The sequence below is a fragment of the Vicugna pacos genome, chromosome 2 (assembly GCF_048564905.1).
Source record: "Vicugna pacos chromosome 2, VicPac4, whole genome shotgun sequence".
In the NCBI taxonomy this organism is placed as follows: domain Eukaryota; kingdom Metazoa; phylum Chordata; class Mammalia; order Artiodactyla; family Camelidae; genus Vicugna; species Vicugna pacos.
In genome coordinates, this window is record NC_132988.1 from 20770276 (window position 1) to 20787595 (window position 17320).

Genomic DNA, 17320 nt, shown 5'->3' on the forward strand with positions numbered 1-17320 from the left:
TTCCCCTGACCCCTGAACAAGTAGCCTTCTTCTGATTCGGTTTTAGGGAGAAATAAGCCAGTTAAGGATCAACCTTTAATCCTACCCCCACCATACAGTATTTCCACCAGGGGAGAAACCCCTTAAGTGAAGGCCTATTTCAAATAGATGGGAGCTGGGGAGGGCCCAGGGCAAGAGTTGCCATCAGAACCACTACATAATTGGTGGGGCTCAGTGCAAAATGAAAATGCAGAGCATCTTGTTCAAAATTACTAAGCATTTTAAGAGAGTGTTTCAGCAGAGTCCTAAACCAAGTGCAGGGCTCTCCTGAGGGTGGGTCCTTTTGTGTCTGCACAGACCGTGTGCCCTTGAAGTCAACCCTGTCACAGTATCTGTACACATACCTGAAACCAGTCTGCTTACAGCTGAGGGTCCGTGGTAGGGTCTGGCTCTGTGAGTAAAATTCCCTCTCCTCTTCTGGGGATCTCTTTCTCAGAGTCCTCGAAGGGCCCTCTGCCATCTGGTTGTTATTAGATAAGGAAGCCACTCAACCAAACATTTAAAGTGGGTCTGTAGGCATAAAGCCTACTCTAAAACAAAATCTGGATCTTGGTCCTTTTCCTGTAATGGAGCCTCTCCACCCTCTGTGTAATCCATGAAGGCAAGTGGATACAAAGGGAAGTGGGCAGACCCCAGAGCAGGATAATTGAAGACCTCAGGCACTAACTCCTCTCAGCCGTCGCCACTGCCACCCCTACACTTTCCTAGGCATGCACACAAGAAGCCTTAGCACAAATGTGGCACCTCTGCAACAGATTTGCTGGTGAGACTCAGCAACCCCATGGGCTTGGATGCAATGACTACAGCAAACATTGCATTGATTCTATTTTTCCAGTACCCTTATGTCAAGGAGGTGTGCTTCAGCCCAGCATTTCCACTCCCTCCTATCAAGGGTACAAATCCTTTTCTGCTCCTTTTCTGCCTAATTACTCAGTCAGGCCTTAACTTGTTAAAAAATTAAGTACACATATTCACATGCAAATTTTAAATGCCTTTAATGGTGCTGACCCGGAGCCAAATTCACTTCTCCAGACAACCTAACAAAAACTGGCTTTCAGCCCACATCCCCGGATCTGCTTGAACCACACTGTGTTTCAGAATAACCCCACACTGAATCGTAAGTGAGTAATTTAGGATTGCCAACTCCTTTTCCTTTCAAAAATCCAATCAAGTCAGGACACATAAATTCCACTTGACACATTGATAAAGATTTGGGGGAAAAATACTGAGAAGGGCCACGGGAGCTATTCTCAGCTCAGGTTAAACCAGCTTCATCTCATAAGAATAGTGGCCATCAAATTTGTTCTCGCCTTTCTTAAAAATAAAATTAGAATGCAGAGAGAATTATATGAAAAGAGATGGGATTATTTATGAAAGTTTTAGAATAAATCTTTCTGTGTCAGGAGATTTGCCCAGTGGCAAGAATTTAATACATAAGCATAACTCTTTAGAGAGCTCCTGCTCCAGGGAATTTTTTTTTTTTCCTTCCCCAACCAGGGGGAACTTGAGGAAATGAAAATTTTCAAAAAGATGTTAGAAGTGGATGGGCAAAACCCAATTTGATCTCCACTGTAATGGTATTATTCCATTTTGGCATTAAAGAATAATATCCATAATGTGAAGATTATGCCAAGTGCTCTGTAAAAGGCTGCAAACCTTGAGGCAGTCATTTCTGACTTGCTTCCAATTGTGCTGGGAACAACGCACACAGATATGCCGAGAAGTGCAGTGTCAGCAAAGCATTTGGGGCTGACAGTTTGGAGAAGCAGGCAGCTGAGTCCCACCCTCAGAATACAGAAGCCACTTATATAGGATAGAAGAAACATAGTGTAGAAGTTGAAGGCTTTGTCTACCAAAAGGGTGTAGGTATATTAACAGTATGCTTTCTTGCTGAAAAAAAAAGTATATATATATGTGTGTGTGTATTGCATGTATATATGTGCATATATATATATATATATATATATATACACACACACACACACATTTATATATTTCTCAGCATAGTGTATATATTTTCGAGAGAAGTCCTGTAAGTACTGGAAATGTGTTGAGGTCCAGCAGAGCATCCATCTCTGAAACTCAAATTTCACTTTTGTACCATCCCATGCTGCTCCTAGCCTTATATCCTTGCTCCTATCCACAGAGGAAGGTCAGAGACGCAGCCGGAAGCAGCCGTCAGGTTTCATCTCACATGTCACATCTATTATAGTGGCTTCTTGGGAGCTGTGTGGAGAAGAATCATGTGTCTGTGTCTGAGATCAGCAGGAAAGATGACAGTGACTGATGAGTGAGGTCTATCATGCGCACAAGGGAAAGCTTTACTATAAATTTTTCATCTCTGTTCTGGACTTCGTCAAGTTTGGGGAAATAGATGGAAGAGGGCAGATTTATAATGTGGCGATGGAAGTGGTGTGGTGGTCTTGGAGGTACGTGATTTCCCTTCAAGAGTGACCCAGTGGCCACACCTTTGGGATCCACTGATGTGTTCTCAATTAGGCCATAAGTTCCCTGGCTTCTGCCGGCTAATGAATGAGCACAGTTGTGGTACTAGAGCCACGTAGTTTCTTCTTGACGTGGGACTCTTCTAAGGAACGATCTTTGCAGTGGGGCTTCTCGCTGGCCGGGCCTAGACTTGGCATTAAGTCCTAGGAGATGTACTGCATGCAGTCTGAGACCTTTCTCACCCAGTCCTCCTTCCTTTCCTCCCTCCTTTGACAAGAACCATACCTGAATGTCATCTGAGGGCTCTCCCTGCCTACTTCTGTTCCCTCTCCCTCTTTTTTCTCCCCTACAGCCTTCACAGGCATTTTCCCAATCAACACTTTGTACTTCCGGTTCTGTCTACAGCATCTTCTTCTTGGGAAGGGAACTTCGCTCTTGGTTTATTTTCCCCACCAAGAAGTGATGTACTTTCTTGGACTCAGCCTATAGTCTGTTTGATTCCCACCCTTCCTTCAGGAACCTGCCGGCCTTACCATTCATTCCAACAATATAAATCTATGTAATGTGTTCTGATTACACCATTAGCTATATTTCTGTATTTCCAAGAGTGGCTGTGAAATGACAAAATCAAGCCCATTGTATTCAGTCAGTTCTGACAACTATGAGCTCAAGATCCTGGAAAAGCTCTTTTTGTAAAATACATCAATTTTATAAAGGGACATTTGCTATGTATCCACTTTAAATAGCAAAGACTTTTCACCGGATTTGATATAGAATATGTATTTTAACTTAAATATTCATAAGCATTACAAGTGATACTTCTCTTAAGATTTTGTCCCTCAATGTTTATGTTTACAAACTTATAAAAAATCTCAGGCAAGGAAACTAAAGGGAAGGCACCCTGAGAAAAAAGGTAGCAAACAGTAGGAGGAGAGAAAGCTTAGTCTCTTCTAGACTTGAACCGATTATGTCAGATCTGCTGAAGAAAAGACATGTCTAACTGCGGCACACATGCTTTAGGGAGACGAAGGAATGACTTCACCATCTAGTGGGATGCTGCATAATGATCCATTTCTTAGGCAGCAGCAGGGTATTTTCCTGTTAGAATTTTAAAAACCTGTCCTTTCTTTTTCTAGTGAATGATTTTTTTTTCATTCTTCCCATATTACTTCGCTTCACTGAAGATGCTTCTAAAATTCTTTCCATAGGACTGAATTTCATTCTGCTTATGATGAATCTGTGTAAGAAATCAGAAGAAAGAAAAATGAACGTCTGTAAGCTTGGTTTCAGATCATATTTTTGGGCTTATTGCTAGTGTAAAGAATACTGATTAGAGATTAAAAGGATCCAAACTGATTGCTGGGCAAGAGCTGACCTTGCCTGGTAGCTAAAGTGCAGGTAATAGTTTCTATAGAAAAAAAAATCCTGGATAATCTTTTTCTCTATCTATAATGCACTAGTGGAATTTTGATTTATTTATCCATATTCATTTAATGAGGCTTCCATTTCAGGGTAGATATATTATTTTTTGGGACACATCCTTCTTGAACACTTTTACTTAATTTTGGTCATGGCAATTTAATTTTTAAGCTGGTTGGGTTCAATTGTGAACTTATAAACATCTATAGTTGTTATTCAGTTAGCAGAAGATTAATTCTACAAGTAACTACACCTCTATAAGATATCCATGATTAAAAGGATATCATCAAAAAAAGAAAAATAGGTATCAGTGAATTAAGTTAAGCCTGAGATGCAGTCTTTAAAACTTTTAGTTTCAAATATATGGAAATATATAGTCATCCATGAAACCAATAATCAAAGCTACCTAAATGCATAAAGTGTCTATTTCCTCTGTTAACATTCTGCAGTCTTTTCTTAGTCTAAAGGAATGAGTAATAAAATGAATGTTTTGATATGATTTTTTTTAACATTTTTTATTGATTTATAATCATTTTACAACGTTGTGTCAAAGTCCAGTGTTCAGCACAATTTTTCAGTCATTCATGGACATATACACACTCATTGTCACATTTTTTTCCCTGTGAGTTATCATAACATTTTGTGGATATTTCCCTGTGCTATACAGTGTAATCTTGTTTATCTATTCTACAATTTTGAAGTGATATGATTCTTTAGTTGCTGGAGGCATATAGATCTATTAGGTTCCCTGCACAGAGCAGAATAGCACTAAGGTCAAAAGGCTGATTTTTCCCTTTAAAATGCATTGAAACTGCAGATATCAACAGCAAACTCCAGGTCCACCTTCTTACTGGGTTGCAACTTGTACACAGTTTTAACTCCTCAGTCATTGTTCTCTGCTTTGGTTTCATACCCAGTTTTATCCATCTGCCAGCTGTGTGATCTAGAGTAAGCTAGTTCCCCTCTCTCGGCTTAAGATTCATAAATGGCGTTAAAATACCAACCTCATATATCTCTATAGTGATTAAAAAAAATGCACCTAAAGTGTTTAGCAAAGTCACATAAAGAATTTTTAAATAATAATATTTTACATTTTTTAAACACATCTGAGATACTTCCCTAGAGAAATGACCCAACATACAGAAAAAGTTAAATGTACAAAGATATTCAGTGGTTGATATTAATGGAAGTGCAAAACCAGTAAGTGTGTAATGCATAAGAACTGTTAAAGACCGGTAAATAAAGGTAATTTTATGCAATCATGGAAAATGATAGCCATAAGTTAATACACAAAAAAGCAAAGTGCAAAACTAAATTTATTACAGGATCGAAAAATTTAAGATTATGAATTTCCAGAATGAATATGCCAAATTTACATCACTGATTCTCTTAAGAAGGTAGATGATAGCTGAAGCAAAGCTATTGTTTCCTCTGTTTTTCAGAATTTCTATAATGTGGCTATATTCTTTTTATAAATAAAAATTTTACCAAGAACTTCATCATCATTATTTGAGGTCTGGAAGTCTGGGGTGGTGAAGAGAGAAAGAGCTCTTCTCTGAGCTGGCTTCGCAGCATCGCAGTTTGCTGTCGTGGAGGTAGCTTCAATATCTAGGTGGCTGGGAGGCAGTTTTAACTGAGAAGGCTGAGGGCAGGGTCCAATTTTAACTCTGAAACAGGGATGCCAGGTCAGAAGAGTTCTTCTATATTATTTCTACTTTTGGTTAAAAAAACTATTAAAATTTCCGTCAGCTTGCCCCATCACCATCATCATTACAAAAGCCCAAGAAATCTTAAGTACTAAGAAGTCAGCACCTGGATAGTAAATCTTTGAGCAGAAATAGTTCAAATGGGTACTTTGGGATTAGTTAATTTCACACGTGTATGTAAAAAAAAATCTTCACCTCTTCAGCAGTCCTATCCCTTCTGATCCACCCAAAATCTAACTTCTTCCAGGTCATGATCCACAATTATTAGCCCCAAGTAGCTAGCTACTCCACATCACTCTCACTTTTGGTGGTCTCATTCCTAACCATCACCACTTCCTTCTTTCCACATCAATTTCTCTCTTGTTCTTTTACCTCCACTCCATGGCCACTTGCCTTCTGCTCTCTGGAACCCCTATGCTACTGGAACACATTTATTTGAAAAAGATTTAGAAAACTCATTTCTCCTTAATTTCTTTTTTTTTTCTTGTATATATATATATATGTCTTTTTTTGTTGAAGCATAGTCAGTCTACAATGTTTTGTCGATTTCTGGTGTACAGCACAATGCTTCAGTCATACATCAACATACATATACTTGTTTTCATATTTTTTTCCCTGTAAGTTACTACAAGGTATCAAATAGACTTCCCTGCATTATATAGCATGAACTTGTTTATTTTATATACATATATATATATATACACACACACATATATATATATCAGTTAGTATCTTCAAATCTCTGACTCCCAATTTATCCCCTCCCCCGTCTAATAATTCTTGAAATGAACATTCTCCCCACCTTCAATTCTTATGCATCAAAAACCTTAAGAGAGATAGCCCTTGCTCCACCTGCTATTTCCAGTTATTTGTTCTGCTTCCTTTGACTCACAGCTTCTCTCTTCAACTTCAAAATATCCTTATCACTATTAAGTAATCTTCCTGTGCGAAAGCCAGGAATAGGACAGTCAGTCCTTCTCAACAATTTGTATTGATTTCATTCTTCTTCTAAGAATTTTTGGCAGCAAACTTAAAAGGGAATTAGAAGTTCCAAAACAACATTGAAAAGAAAATATATGTATCACAAAGCAGTCATCACCGCAGTCCCACAGCCTTTCCAATCTGTATAAAAGCACTCCCTGCTCAAGGCCTGCTTACTTGGTCGCTCTTCAGGGCTGTATCATTGTTGGAATAGAAGGGTTTCTTCCCAGGCTGAGTCCTTTTCCTCCTTGTAAATTTTCCCAGAAAACAAGATCTTTCATTAGTGATTATCTAAAATCACATTGGGCCTTTTCCAAACTATTTTTTGCAGCAGGTCTCCTGGACTGAGTTGTTCGAAGTTCAGTGTCACCCACGTTAGGATTTCAGCACAACTTTTAACCATGAATCGAAATATGGTGACATTTAGGAATGACATCGGCCAGATGGCAGGATAGGAAGCCTTATATCCTTCCACAGAGACACCGATTGAGTAACAATACACAGACCAGTTTCCTTTATAAGAAATCCAAAAACAGTTGAGGCACCTACATCCCAGGCGAGCATGATCAAACCACATCACTTCCAGTAAAAAAAATGCACGGCCCCCATTTGCCATAGTCCCTCCAGCAAGCACAGCATAGCATGATTTAGAAAAAGACCTCCCAGCTCCTGGCTTCTCCCTGGGGAAGGAAGCAGAAGACATACATCCAGCAGACAGACGTTTCAGGGGGCTGCCCAGGGGAGTGGTTTCTGTCTGGCCTGAACCGAAGAGCAGGCAGGAACGGGCATCAGGTCTGGAACCTGAGAACAAAGGCAAAGGTTTGAACTAACACTGACTCACGCACTGCAGCTCATCCCCTTGGCTCACCCTGGAACAGTGGGGGAGGGTAGCGGTGTGAGAAAAAACCCTAACTCCTCGCTTCTGCCTGGAGAGGGAAACGGTTAGAGCACATGTCAGTGTTCTGACATTTCGGGGCCTGCCTGAGGATCCGATTTCTGTCTCTCCCAACTCAAAGAACTGATGGGACCCAGCATACTCCGGAAGCCTGGGACCACTGAGAACAAAAGAGAGCTGGGCAACTTGCAGCAGCTCCAGAAAACCTGCGTTAAAGGTAAATATATAGACAGACACAGAACACTGTACTACTATACCTGCAGTGCTGTGACAAGACACAGAGAGGGATCAAGACCCAAAGGGAGTCTATGCACAGACATGCATAAATATATTTTTTCACACAAATTATAGTGTTTTAAACCCAGTGTTTTGCACCATACTCTTTTCACTTAAAACTATGCCTTGGAGATTATTTCATATCGGCATATATAGGTTTACCTCATTTTTTTAAAGCCCAACAATAAACTACCTCATTCTTTTATAGAACAAGATATAGCTATAACAGTGGTTATGAGACTAAGCTCTGAGTTCAAATCCCAGGTCTACCATTTACTAGCTGCTGTTTCCTGGACAAGTCACTTACCTCTCAGTGCCTGTTTTCTTGTCTGTAAAAGGAGGGTAATAGTCATCTGAGCTCCCTGATTTATTGAGAGGAAAGAAAATACTCCATACAAATAAAACAGTTAACATGGTGTCTGGTACATATTAAATACTCAACATTTTTCTATTATTATTTATCTAGTTCCCTATAAAAGACATTAGGTCATTTCTAATATTTTGAGGTTACACATAATTCTATAATGAATATCTTCAAATAGAGTCATTCTGCATTTAAGCAAGAATATCTTCTGCTTATAATAATTTCTGAGAGTAGAAATTTCTAGGTCAAATGGAACATTCATTTTATATATTCATACGTATTGCCAAGCTACCCTCCATTCAGAGTATAATAATTTATTCTGTACCACCAGTGATGGGAGAGCGCCTTTTTCCTCTCACCATTGCCAATGTGATGGTTAAAAAATGATATTGCAGCATAATTCTAACTTCAGTTACTTTTTTATGCTAAGCTTTTTTTCATATGTTTAAGAGCTTTTTGCATTTCTGTTTCTCTCTTTTTAGGATCAATTTATTCATATAATTGCCCCATTTTTTATTCCTTTCTTTCGTTTAACTATCACATTTTTCTAAAGCGTAAATGTCCGGTGCAGAACCTCTGACTCATTTCCCTTTCCATTGAAATTGCAACCTCTGTCTCCGCTTTGTTCGGAAGCTGCTCCCTGGAAGTCACCAGTGACCCCCTAATGACCCCATTTAACTGTGTTTTCTTAGTCAGAATTCTTTTTTTTTTTCAAAGATGTCAGAAACATTTTATTGATTTATATATTTCTTTTTTTCCACTTTCTACTTATTAGTTGCGTATAAATAATACAAATAATACACTTCGTGCTGTACCTCAAATCAAGCATTAAATCACTGGGAATTTTAAGGATTGTTCCACTAATAACTTTTAGTGTAGCAGAGAGGGTGTATTATCACAGAAAGGAAAGCATGCCCACATCTGAAACAGTGACCCCATAGCTAAGGGGATAGTGCCAGATGAAGCATGTGGTCTGGGAAGATGAGCTGAGTTCTTAAAGGTGGACACTCAAGGGAGCTCTAGAAGCTCAAAGTGGCCACACCTTTCCAACCGATGATAACGTGTTTCACTTTAAGCCATGGGAAGACCCTGATATTGTGATGGCTCATCTGTGAAAATCACTGTAATTGTTTTAAATTTTTCAGAACCAAAACACTGGAATGGATCCCCTTCTGCCCAAACAAGGAGACACCGCTGGAACAGGTGGTGAAAGGTGGACCTCTGACAGGCACATACATTGTGGACACTGAATTCTTCCTGCAGGAAGGCAGCCTGTCCACCCGCCAGACCTGTGAGCTATGAGGCTTCTTGGCAGGTTTCATCCTGGATTAGAGATGCACCAATCACTCTGCTTCAGCTCTTTCTACACCCATATATAAGGCTGGGTTATGGGAAAAACCTTGTATTCTTTGTGTAGCTCGTAAAAGGGATTTTTGTGGCAAAAGCCAAAAGGCATGATACAAAGGCTATGCTTGTAGAGCAGAAATCCAGAAGGTGGACAGTGACTCCTGAAGGTGGACAGTGACTCCCTTTATAAATAAGTTTTATGTTGGGCACTGTAGGACCTCTGGCTACAAACCAGTTTCCTCACCATCATAATCCTCCACAGATACCCACCTAAGGGCAGGAGAAGTCAGAAGAAATCAATGGAGACAGAAGAAATAAACCTTCAAATATAAAGTTGATTGTTTCAAGATCTAAGGCCATGTCCCTCTATAGTTTGGTTTAAATGAAAATTCTCATTTACTCATATGCAATGAGAATCTCCCAGACATCAGGCACGTGGATTTGTGAACAGACCAATAAAGAGGGGTCTGGAAATTGTAACAGAGAAAAACAAACCGACTCCATATTGGATCTATTCCTTTAGCTCTAACCCTTGTGCTCTGTTGCCTGTGCTGAGTCACTCTGAGTCTGCATTTTGTAAAATAATGTTGCCTATAGCCTAAAATACACATGAGAGCCCATTCTCAAGGCTCTGACCTTTAAAGTGTATATTTAACATGTTTCCATTTATATAGAGACCAACAGTTGCAGAACAGAAAATAACAATTTTCTTGTTTGAGGTTTATAGGAACATTGTGACCAGATCTACATGGACAGCCACAGGAAACAAGAGATTCTGGGACCAAGAAGTTTGCAGCAACCAGCCACACCCCTCTTCTTTAAGTAGAAAAGAAGCCTGAATTCTAACTCAAGTAAGATGGTTCTTTGGGACACTAGTCCATTATCTTCTTGGTCTGCTAGCTTTCCAAATAAAGTTGCTCTTCCTTGCCCCCAAATCTTATCTCTCAATTTATTGGCCTTCATGCAGTGAGCAGTACAAACTTTGACTCGGTAGAAAAATGAGAGAGGTGAAAAGTAATTTATTTAAAAAGGTATGTGGTGGATAGATGATATAGATATAGATATAGAGATATATGAAAATTCTTGAATGTGAAGTTCACAGAAAGGAAATAGGAAGATGAGGATAAAAATGGACAGCAAAAGCAACCAGGTTCAAAGGTAACAAGACAGATTGGAAGTAAAACAAAATCAGATGAAAAGACTGAATTTAGATGAATAGTTTTGGCTGAAGGCACAAAAAGAGGGAGAGGGTTCCCCTTTACTTTACTTGGAGACTAATGTGTTTTTCCTGAAATATGTTCCATAGCTTAAATAGGACATGTAGAACTGATTAAGCTTGGAGCTTCTGAATTCTGTTTGAGGTTTCCCAAACCGGGGCTGCTAAAAGTCCAACCTAATGATGTCACAGAGAAACTAGCCGCCCTTGCTGTTTGCCTCCCCACCACCTACTCCTGCCTCCTTCCTCACTGACACAGCCTCACTGAGGAGCACACGGACCTAATAGTTTGGCTCACTCTCTTTCTTCCATTTCCAACCTTTCCATCCATTGCTCCAATCAGGGTCAGCTTTAATCACGCCCATGTCAGGCTCAAAAATCTGCATAGGTTTTTCCAGTTTCTAAGAATAATATTTAAAGCATTCATTATGGTTTCTTCCCACCGAATGCATAGCACAGCATATTACATCCAATATATTTTTTAGCAAATGTTTACTTTTTAATTTGCACCACAGTTCTCAGTAAATGTTACTATCTCACTTTATAGATAGGAATAGAGGTTCAGACAAAGTTACCTTGCTCTAGTTATTACCCAATAAGGCTGAGGAGTAGAATCTAAGCTATAATGATGTCAAATGTATTTATATTCTATTATTCTAAATTGCTTCTGTATCATGCAACTAAATCACCCATCTTGTTCCTCCATTTCTTTCCTTGTTATTTTTCTGATCTGAAATATCAATGATTGTGCTACTAAGAAAGAAGGAATGCTGCTGATAAAACCATGAAACAATACTTTAATGAATGCCCTGCACAATTTATGAATTAGTCACACTAGTCTCTCATTGCCCTGAAATTTCTTTCATCTCTTCTGAGGGACTGGTCAATTTCTCCTATCTTCAACTACATTGCTTAGAATCTAACAGACAATCTTTTCACACATATCTCATTAGGAAAACATAATATAGCTTCATTCCTTGTCAGCATTTTATTTCTTAGATCCTTGATTGTTGCTCTGCCAGAAAAATGTATAATTTTAGTTATTCCACCAGCAATAAATATTTGTCAGTAAGAGCAAAGTTATGCCTTGCTGTACTGTTTCCAGGTCTTTTTGCTTACATACCAACTTTTCATTCAGTATCAGTTAGAATTCAATGGCAGTAGAATACAAGGTACATAGCAGTAAGTTAGTGGAAGGGATGACAACTGAGAACAGTTATGTCCAGGTTGTGCACACCCACCTGGCTGGGAATGAGGGTAAGATACCATTGATTCTATGATAAATGTTGATTTCTAATATGTTGAGATATGAAAACATGTCTTAGAATCAATGAAATTCTATTGTTGTCCAAGTATTACTCTAACAATGCATCCTGGGACTCAAGTGTTAATTTCAAGGTGCAGTTTAATCTAACAACCACCAAATCAGGCCTCTTTTACCTCACTTATCATATCCTCTACAACATTTGTGTTATGTTATGCTTAGCATCTCTCAAGAACAAACGAGAAATCAATTCAAAAAACTAAATCTGACGTTTAAAAGAGAGTTAGAGAGTCAGCCGTCCAAGTAGTTTATTTCAGAGTGCAGGGGAACCTCCACTGACAGAGCCTGACAAGCCTTGTTTGTATAAAATGGAAAAACAGAAACAATTGCCTTTGCAAAACAAGGGCTTGTGAATCTCCTCTAACCTGCGATTTCAATAAATGAGAATAAAGTCTCCGAGAGAGGTCAGGAGTGGTTTCCGAGAACTAATGGAGTGAGATGGTTTGAGAGGCAAATGCCACGTGCAGTTATGTCACCCCAATATAGTCCCAACACTTAAGAGACATCTTTCATTTATTCTACAAGCATGCGTTTGCAGTTCAGCTGTGCACATTTTAGACACAATTTGTATAAGTGTTTTATTTGCTGCCGTAGCTAATTACCACAAGCTAACTGGCTTAAAGCAACACAAATTTGTATCTGACAAATTCTGGAGGTTGGAAGTCTGACACAGACGTCACAGGGCTAACATCAAGGAGTCAGCAGGGCTCTGCTCCTTTCTGGTGGCTTGAGGGGAGAACTGATGCCCTTGCCTCTTCTTGCTGCTAGAGGTCACCCACAGTCCTTGGCTCACTGCTTCCTTCTCCATCTGCAAAGCCAGCAGGTTGCCTCCGCCTGTGCCTTTCCCCTGTAGGCATGTCCCCCTCTGATTCTCATCTAGCATCTCCCTCTTCCATTTTGAAGGACTGTTGTGATTACTTCGGGCCTACCCATGTAATCCAGGACCGATTTTAAGGTCCTGTTTTAAGATCAGCTGATTAGCAACATTAATTCCCCTTTTCGACGTAACCTGACATAGTCACAGGTTCAGGGGTTGCACAAGGGCACCTTTGGGGGGCCATTATTGTGCCTAACACACTGCTTCTGCTCTTAAGATTGCCTCTGATCTAATTTACCAAGTCATCTCAGAATTTTCACATTTATCTTTTGAGTGCTAGGGATTTTAGGCTCATTTATTTTACTAAGTATAATTTTAGCACTCGCTGCTGTTTTCATGAAAGACCACCAGGCTGTTTTAAAATAGGGCCGTTTCTTTCCTGCTATTGACTTTCTGGGGAAAATCACTTCACTTCTTTGCATCATAATTTCCTGTTCATAACATATGGATAATTGTAGATTTCCTCCTTACCTCATGGAGTTATGATAGGATGAGCAAATATATATAAAATATTACAATGTCATTGCTATACAAATACGACAGCATGTCTGTTAGTAATAATGTTGGTTATAATAATTTAAATGTTCCAATTTAACCACTAGCTCCTTATCTCCGAGCTTCAGGATACTAAATGTTATAGGTGTTAAAGCCCCATTAGAAAGTGTCTCCTGTGTTTTCAAAGAATGAATTATTGTCTAAGCACAGCATTTCCTTAAGGAGTGAAATGTTTTTAGAGAGCCCTAAAACTCCTGAATCCCCAGGGTGCTTCATCTTCAGAGGATCTGGTTTAAAATAGACATCTGTATTATAGATGTAAATTGTGTGACAGTTATGATTGGCTATGTCTCCCATTTTCTGCAGGTGGTGCTTCTCCGGGTCTGCTTCCCCCTCAATACTTACCATTTGTCAAGGAAGGAGACCTGCCTGCTTAAGTGAGAGGATGCATACAGGTGGGGCAGGGCCCATGGTCATGAATTTAAGGGCACACTTTTCATTTTCAATGTAATTAGCTGTCTAATTGAGCATCCAAATTTAGCAGTGCATTTGCATGTGCAATTAATTATGATTTAAAAGCACTCTGAGTTAATGGTTTCTTTTCCATTATCTACAAATGTAATTACTGAAGGATGGATTGAGTTTGGAAATCATTTGGGAAACTGTTTTTGTCACTGGAGTCCAGTGCTCCACTGTTTCACTGGTAACAGTGCGATCAGAATACCATGCCCAGAGGCCTAAGGCTGAAAAGGGAGTTATCTGGGAGGGGAGGCCTGTAGGACTGTGCCAGACTTCTGATCAGGGTAATCTTTTCCTTGCTTACCAGAGCTAACTCAAATTATAGTCACTGTGTGATTTCACTCAGACAGACCAGAGAGAAACCTTAACTTTGCAAAAGTAGATTTTAGAGGGAAAAGTCCTCACATTAAAAACAAAACAAAGCAAAAAATCTAAAAGGACACAATATCTAAGTAATTTTTTTATAAATCACAAAATTAATTACCTGTTTCAGCTTAGGAATATTTGTATAATTTTCTTGATTAAAGAAAGTAAAACTACAACCTTAAAAAAAAGGGGGATAAAACTCAAATTAGGAGCCTAAAAGAATTAATAGAGAGCAGAGTGAAAACCTAGTCATTGGAGAGAATATACAATTTTTGAATAAGCAGATCGTGTACTTTCCACTGGCTGAACAAGTGAAAACTTTTGCTCTTGTCTCCTGGGGGAAAACATTAAGCATTTGCTAACCTGAGATTTCTGTAAATGTAATGAGCACAGGCTGGCAGCAAAAGGCAGAAGTTCCAGAACCATTAGAGACTCTGAGCTCTTGTATTTCTGTCCCCAAGGAACACAGAGACCTGGAAGCACAGAGGGGCACCTGCTCCAATTGATCTCCACGGACTGTTTAGAAGGGAGCCTGGCTTTGTTTCCTGGAGCTGCTGATGGGGTACGCTGTTAGAGAGAAAGTAAGGGGGCACTTCAGAAAGTGAGGGAAGGGGAGAAAGGTCAGGAAGACGGTGTGAAAGAAAAATCCACAATCACTATCTTATTCAGGTTTTAATTGTTTTAAATAAATTATTTTAAATAAATAAATGTATTTTAAACATTATTTTTAAATTAAGTATTAAATTATTAATTTAGAAATTAAATTTTAAAACAATTATTTAAAATAAGTGTTTAAATTATTTAAAATAAAACATATATATATACGCACACACATATATGAAAGAAAACCAAACAGAGCAGTGTAAAACAATTAGCGAAAGTCTCCCCCTCAACTCAGACTCCTGGTTCTTCTCCCCAGAGGTGACCACAGTTAACATTTTTCATGTATTCATCTACAAAATATATATATAGAGATTAAAATTTTATACAAATTTTTGTAGCATGCTATAATTAATTTCTGTTTTGCTCCTTGCTTTTTGTTATAAAAAATCTTTAATTTCTTTGCATCAAGACATTCAATCTACCTCCTTTTTTCGTAGGTTGCTTGGGATACTATTGAACAGATGTATAATGATAGATTTGGCCATTCTCTTATTGATGAACATCTGGGTGGTTCTAGTTTTGTCTTTTATATATAGTAATGCAAAGAATGTTCATACAATTACTGTGGCATACTTTGATGCAAATATATAAAGAAAAAATTTTAGAAATTACATTGTTGTGTCATATATGCATTTTAAGTACTGACAGGTATTGGCCAATAAAAGTAAAAAAGTCAAAAATAAAAGTAAAAGTTTTAAAATAACAATATTCATCACCACCAATAGTGTCTGAGAATGTTAATTTTCCCAATACTTTACCAATCTATTATTAATATTTTAAAACTTTTCCCAAGCTAGTGAAGAGAAGAATATTGTGCTTCAATTTGCGTTTTCACAGTTACTACCACTGTTAAATATTCTTTCATGTGCTTATATTGGCAATTAGGTATTTTTCTTGTTGTTGTGATGGCTTATTTGTACTTTCTTTCCTTTTTTTAAAAAAACATTTTTTCCTTACTGATTTGTTAGTTCTGATAGTCTGAACCTTAATCTATTGTCTATTCTGTCTCATTCTGAAGTTTATATGAAGAGACAAACAGCCCAGAATAACCAACACAATATGAAAGGAGAAGATCCTTTCGTTAGGAGGACTAACACTACCTGACTTCAAGACTTACCATAAAGACAAGCAATCAAGACACTGTGATGCTAAAGAAAGAACAGACAAACAGATCAATGGGACAAAATATAGAGCCCAGAAATAGTCACACACAAGTATAGTCAGCAGATCTTTGACAAAAGGGCAAAGACAATGCAGTGGAGTAAACTAATCTTTTCAACAACTGGTGCGGGAACAACTGGACATTCATATGCCAAAAAATGAACCTAGATACAGACCTTACACCTTTCACAGAAATTATCTGAAAATAAGTCATAAACCTAAAAGTAAAATTCAAAACTATAAAACTCATAGAATATAATGTAGAAGGTAACCTAGATAACCTTGAGTATGGTGGTGACTTACTACATACACTGGCATGATCCACGAAATAAATAATCGATAAGCTGGACTTGGTTAAAGCTCAAAACTTGAGCTCTATAAAAGACAAAGTCAAAAGAATGAGAAGACAAGTCACAAACAGAGAGAAAACATTTGCAAAAGATACATCTAATAGAGGACTATTATCCAAAATACACAAAGAACTCTTAAAACTCAACAAGTGAAATCAAACAACCTGATTTTGAAATGACTTTGACAGACACCTCACCAAAGAAGATATACAGATGGCAAATTAGCATATGAAATGATGTCTTACATCATATGTCATCAGGGAAATGCACATTAAAACAAGATACCATTATACACCTATTAGAACAGCCAAAACTTGGAACACTGACAACGCCAAACACTGACAAAGGTGTAGAGCAACAGGAATTATCATTCATTGCTGGTGGGAATGCAAAATAATACACCACTTTGGAAGATAGTTTGGCTGTTTCTACAATACTAAACATACCCTTATCATATGATCTAGCAATTGTGCTCCTTGGTATTTATACAAATGAGCTGAAAGCATGTCCACACAAAAACCTGCACATGGTCTTTTATAGCAGCTTTATTCATAATTGCTAAAATTTGGACCAACTAAGGCATCCTTCAGCAAGTGAAGTGATAAATAAATTAGGGTACATCCAGACAATGGAATATTACTCAGTGATGAAAAAACTGAGCTATCAAACCATAAAAAGACATGGAGGAAACTGAAATGCATATTACCAAGTGAAGGAAGCCAATCTGAAAAAGCTGCTTACCATGTAATTCAAGCAGTATAACATTCTGGAAAAGGCAAAACTATGGAGACAGTAAGAGGATAGTTGTTTGACAGGGGTTGGGATGGTGGGGGGTACAAACAGACAGAGCACAGGCAATTTTTAGGACAGTGAAAAT